This window comes from Sturnira hondurensis, unplaced genomic scaffold (assembly GCF_014824575.4).
Source record: "Sturnira hondurensis isolate 20B ecotype Veracruz unplaced genomic scaffold, ASM1482457v3 Scaffold0021354, whole genome shotgun sequence".
Lineage (NCBI taxonomy): Eukaryota > Metazoa > Chordata > Mammalia > Chiroptera > Phyllostomidae > Sturnira > Sturnira hondurensis.
This window is the reverse complement of record NW_028093985.1, coordinates 11,002,780-11,009,366: the sequence shown is the minus strand read 5'-3', so window position 1 is coordinate 11,009,366 and position 6,587 is coordinate 11,002,780.

Here is a 6,587-nt window from a genome sequence, read left to right as displayed (position 1 = left end):
ACACATGGAGGGTTAGAAATAGGGGGGTGGGAGGGGGAGAAGAGGGGAGAAAGCACAGAAAATAGCATAGAGGGTAGGTAAAAAATAGATAGGGGGGAGGGCGAGAATAGTGGGGGAAATATAGAATCCAAAGACCTTGAGACACGTGGTTATAAACTAAGGGGGGAGAATGGTGGGGGAGGGAGTGTGCGGGTGGAGGGGAATGAAGGGGGGGAATAGAACAACTGTAATGCTATAATCAATAAAATATATTAAAAAAAAGAATATGAGAGAAAATGTTTGTGGCTATTCAGTTATCCCTGGTGTATTTCTTATGAGAACCAAGATTGGCATGTCATTGAGAGCAAGAATTAATTATTGGCAGATATATATATCTGTAGTGGTTATATAATCACTAAAATATTGGCATGATATTATGACAGATTTGCGTGAGACTAAAAGGAGGACCCAAACATGACGGTAGATCCAGTGGATGTCACTGGTAGAATTAGGACCACCTTAAATAAATAAATAATACATACAAGCAGCAAACTTTTAAGGAAGAAAATAAAAGATGAATTTAATTATAGATATGTTGAGTTTATAACAGAAGAATCAAAGTCCTTAGAATTTCAGATCTAGTATATTTGGATGAACGACATAGCATAGCTATATTAATTAGACACAATGCTTCTAGTAAATATAATAAATAAATAGTTATTTAAAATGAAGTTTCTTTACTTATGAAGTTTTGGATGATGGGTGATGATAGTAACATACTTTTGAACAAAAAGGGCCTCTATTTAACTTATTTAGTTGTGAAAACTTAAAATATATGATAGATAAATAGGCCTTTGTTGATTGAGGAGCACTATTTCTAAGGCAAAAGGAAAGAAACAGAGAAGAGGGAGGTTTCAACAGCCAGTCCAGAGAGAAATTTTCTGCCACAAAGTGGCAAAATGATGTGTATGAATGGTTTCCTATCTTAATATTCGATCTTAACTGGTTTCCATTTATGTGCTTTTTCTAGGACTATTTGTCTTATTTTGTTATATTCTGTCAATTATTGAGCCTCCACACACTGGATTATAATCTTTCCAGAGTCTGTCAGTGAGAGAAATACAGAAAGACATTTTCAAAATTACTAATAAAGGTACTCAGAGAAAGATTGCTAAATACTAGGAAAAATGTCTTGTTTGTTTCTCTTTTCATACGTTTACTGCTCAGTCAGAAACTGCATGGGGATGAAGCCCTGGGATGGAGAGAGACTTACATGACCCCCACCTTTCATACTCATGTATTTCTTTATATGAGGTGTTTTTGACCTTTTTCATCTCATGGCACATGTAAACTAATTACTAAAATCCTTCATCACACCAAAAATATATTTTTTCCCATCTGGCAAAAAATAGGTATAATTTTGATTGACTTACAAAAAATAGTAGCAATAATTACCTGGCCATTTTTGCTCCAAAATCCCTTTTTAAAAAATCAGGTGACTACCCTTGAATACAAGGATTTCTGGTACCAATAATTAGCTAATCAAATGCAATCCTATTATGCAATGAGATCAATAATATCTATTGATATTATAAAATACTATCTATGACATGATATATACTTGCCTGATTCGAGACAAAACATTCACATTAGATGGCTATTGTTTTGTTGGATGTTGTCATTTTTTTTATTTGACAATCTAAGGAGAAAGAGGTCGGTGCCCCTAAACAGTTGGGTATTGAATGTTTTAAAAGTTGTTGCACACCGACATGCCTACTGCAGCACATCAGTTGAAAATTGCTGTTCTATCATATTGCTCAAGACAGTCATTTTCCATTGTGTTCAAGCTATATGACTCAACATTACCCAACTATCTCTATTTATGTATCTAATAAACTCATATGCAATGCTTACTCTGAGTCAGACACTGCTTGAAACACCTTACAAATAATTTAAATGTCCTACAATACTGAGGTTGGTATTGCTTATCACCTCTTTCAGTTAAGGGAATTGAACAGAGGGAGGTGAAGTAACAACTCTGAGTCATACAACTGCTTAGAAGTGCACACCTTTAGCTCTTGAGTCTTCCCTCTTAATCAAACACTGTGCTGCCTCTATATTTGTAGGAGTTAAAGTGTCCCTATCACCCCCAGAAGGCACATCATTAACTCTTCTCTGCTTACTTTGCACAAATGCAAAAAAAAGTACTGGTATTCAAATTAGGTTCCATTCTATTAGGGACTTTCCTGCTTCTCATGCAGAATTACAATGTATATATTCTGAAAACTGGCTTTGAATATTTTTCACTGAATTAAGGCTAAGCTGTTTCAGGTAATAAACTCATTGACCCTTGTTTATTGTTTACTTAGATTTTCCCTAAAATTAGATATATGCAACAAATTAATGTGTGATGCTTTGAATTGGAAAGGAAAGAGGTTTGTAGTCTAGAAAGTGATGTGCTATTGGGAAAGCAGGAATCAAGTTGATAAAACAACATGATTAATTCTTTGTAGGAGATGGAATTTAAATGAGAGATAAGAAATCCATCTATCCCAATAAATCTTAGGACTCTGAGAAAATAAGAATGGTTTTAGATCCCCTGGGCCTTGACCTTGGAAGACCAGAAAACAACAGAGCAAATATGCCAAGTAATAGCAAAGGAGAAGGAACAAGTCAATCATGATCTTCCTTCCCTCCTTCCTCCCTGAAGTTTTCCAACAGATCAGGTCTGAGCTCAGGAGCAAAGAAGTTTTAATTGGATAATAAATCAATTTTTAATATCAATAGGATCAGATTCTTTTATTGTCTGAAAATGAAATTGTTCATTAAATGTTGTGACAAGAGAACCTAAAGGATATCCCTAGGACTGTAATCAACGATAAAGACAGGAGCTACTACAGAAGCAATGGTGGCAAAATAATACTTTTTTCAAAAATTCAATAGGCAGTTGTCACCAGCATACAATGGACATCAAAGTGCTTCAAACTGAACAACAAAGCAGAAAACTGCATGCTGATTTTACTTACAAAGGTGCTTATACTTTATTATAATATCTAAGAATAGAATCCAAAGCACATTAGAAGAGTAGTGAACTATGATAAAGACCAACTTATATGAATATGAAGTGGTGTAGTTTTGGAAAGTTCATAATAAAATGTGTCATGTTAAATATTCAGATGATCCTTATCACAGATATATTTTACTTAAAAAAAGGGTTCATGATAAAACAATTAAAAAGGAATGAATATTTGGCTATGCCTTTAGATTGATCTAGTTATTAATCTGTTAAGCCAACGCTTGCATCATGCTTAATGGCGACATATGGTAAGAATTTCTCCATTAATAGCATTTCTCTGAAATTATTAATTAATACAACTAGAGAAAACAAAGCAAAACAAACAACAACAGAAATAAATCCTGAGAAGGTAAAGATTAGAAGAAAAAGAGCAAAAATAAGTATTTGAAGATGCTATGATTATATTCCTTGAACCTTCAAATCTATTAATAAACAACTATAAAATATAATTTAATAAAATGTTAATTTACTAAATTATTGTAGTAAAATAAATATTTATGCTGATCAAATAAATAATTCTTAATAAAATATTGGAAGTAAATATACCATTTAAAATAAATAGTAGATAACACGATTAAATTCCTGAGAGAATGGTTAAGAAAGGTTTAGTGCCTATGCAAGAACTACTTTAAACCCTAATCAAGGTTATTGATATAACCTGAATAAGTAAAAAGCTGTACACCTTTTGCATATCATATTAGTTTCCCCTTCCCCTCAAAAAGATTTATACACCACTTCTGTACCCATGATGTTCTTGTTTTTGACAGTAAGATGCAGGAAGATTCTATGTGTCATTTCAGGACCTTGCACCACTGCTCCTTCTTTCTTGGAGCCCTGCCTTTCCACTAGGAAAACAACCTGGGCTAGCCAAGTGCAGGATTAGAAACCATGGAGAATAGAGAGGGGTTATCTCAAATGAGTCTGTCTGTATCTGCCAGAATTATCCAAGAGAAACAGAACAGATTGGTTTTAAGGAACGGTCTCGCATGGTTGTGGGTCTGTGAAATCAGAAGTCTGTAAGGCACCTGACTATAAACATCTGTGAGTCTAGCTGAGAGCAAAAGCACCTCCCAGCTGAACCTGACTTGTGCTCTCAATTTGGAAATTGGAGTGGTATATACTAAGCTACTCACTTTTGGGTGATTTGTCACATGCAAAAGCTAAGTGACTCAAATAAAGAATAAATATAAAAATATTTCACTCTAAATTGACCAAAAGTTAAAGCATTGGTGAAATACCAATAGTCTGTTTCTTTTTTTGAAACATTAGAAGTAGCCTATAGCATTCAGATGGATAAGCATGCACAGAAAACCTGAGAGTCCCACAAAACAAAATTAATGGTTATTAAAATATACTATAAATATAGAAATTAAATCAATTTAACCTGAATCATGAACAAAATGAATGACAGAAAATTTTCAAAAAAAACCTTTAAATCTATAAATCTCATGATGTGATAAAAGGTGAATTTAAAATCAATAGAGGCTGGGCTGCAGTGCAGTGGGCATGTCCACTCTGGGAGGGGACAAGTGTGGGGACACAGGCAGAGGACATTGATGCTGCCTTCAGCTTTAGCCTGGAGCCATTCTCCAGGACATCCACTGCCTCTGTGCTGAGTTTGCTGTTGAAAGAGACTAGGGCCATTTCTACCAGCCTCAGAACCTGCCCCTGGCCTTGGTGGGGGAAGTCAGGGAGCTGGCAGAGCTCTTGCAGTGGAAGTCCCCTGAAGAGCTTACCCCCAACCCTGGCCCCAAAGAATGGCCACCTTTCAAGGGGAGCTTAGTGATGTCCTCATCTACCTGGAAACATTAGCATCCCACAAGCAGTGCTCTCCAAGGTGGACAACAACTAGTGACACTACCCAGCACATCTGTCTCATGGCTCTTCCCACATTTATACAGACCTGCCCCATGGGGCAGACCGTGAGGACTGCAGACCTTGTCTTTGAGTCCATGGACCAAGCCTCAACCTGGAAACATGGGCCTAGGATCTGAAACTCAGCATGGCATCTGAGGAACAGATGGTGGCCTGTCCAGGGAACCTTATTTTGGTCCTTTCCTAATATATCACCAACCTGGGGACCCTACTTCCCAAGAACTGAGGCTTAAGAACCTCTGCAAGACATCATCTTGGCACTTAACAAGAGAAACTCAGTTATTTTACTTTATTTTGCATTTTGACTCATTTTTGACTTTGGGGTCTTGTTCACTGAGCTCTAGTGGAACTGCTGAAAGCTGCTGCTACCTTACCGAAGAGTTTCAGTTTTCCACTGGTAAAGCTGCCAGATAAAATACAGAAATGTAGTATATTCAGTTATCTGTCAGTTTTAGATAAATAATGACCTTTAAGAATGTCAAATATTGCATAGAATGTGTCATTTGCTAAATATGACAAACCTGTCTTTGGTTCAACCTAATGTAAGAAATGTTATTGTATAATTAGGTGTGGCTCAATCCGTGGTGATGGCAGATCCAGTAGCAGCTTCTGACAGTTATCCTTAGCTGATTAGGACCAGGGAAAAGGCCTTCAACTCCACTGCTACCCACAGATGCCAGCAGGAGCTGTCTTCCTCAGATTGTACAGGCTCCTGATGGAGGAACGTCAAGGTCCAGACAGACTTGCTGCCTTTGACAGAGGCAGCCAGATGTAACAAGCAGGATGAGCTCTGCGGCAAAAAAGGCACTCAAACCGAGAAGTCTGGGGAAAGTGAGCAGATGAGGCATCGAACCCAACAACCCACCTGTATCTGCCAGGCAGCCACCACTAGCGACAGGCAGAGAGCAGACTGCCCCTCACATTCAAGACACCTCCCAAGCCTTGGAGATTATGTAGCATTTCTTGAGGCTGTTGCTACCCAGATGCAAAAATGGTTTGAAAGATTGAAGCCAGTTGGAAAGCCCAGCAAGACAAGGCCACACTGAAGTAATGTATTAAAAGTTTAGAAGAACTTACTAAACTAAGGACTAAGTATTTTTTTTTTTGGTTTTGGTTTTGGTTTGTTTGTTTGTTTTTTCCCTGGGAGGGGATATTTCACCATAACTAAAATTGTTCATTAGTTTTCTGAAAATAGCAGCTGCACATATGTATTCTTTGGTGCTGCAACTGAAATAGTGCTTACTTGTGATTTGTTCTCAAGTATATTTACTGAGTCATCATTGGTCAGGTGTCTTTGAACGTTGCTCCTAATCAGACTCTGCTCTGAGTTCACAGTCATCAAATGATACATTTGGAAATCTCCTATGAATGGTGCGGAAATGCATTAATCTGGCCCTGGAGAATGTGGTTTGTTTAACTACACATTTCAAATTTTATTTCCGAGGTCCTGGATTTGGTAGTAAGCCCCAACTGTTTTGGGGATGCAGTGATTCCCAAGGTTATTAAATAAGGCTCATTCCGAGAAGTTTGTTGAGTACCATATGTTTCAGATTCATTGGAAGTTAATTCATTCTGTGGTGCGGGGTTTGTAGGAAACACTCCAGGCCCAATCACTTTTGCTTCTTTAAAGGTATCCCCTTGCCAGCTGAATTTGGAG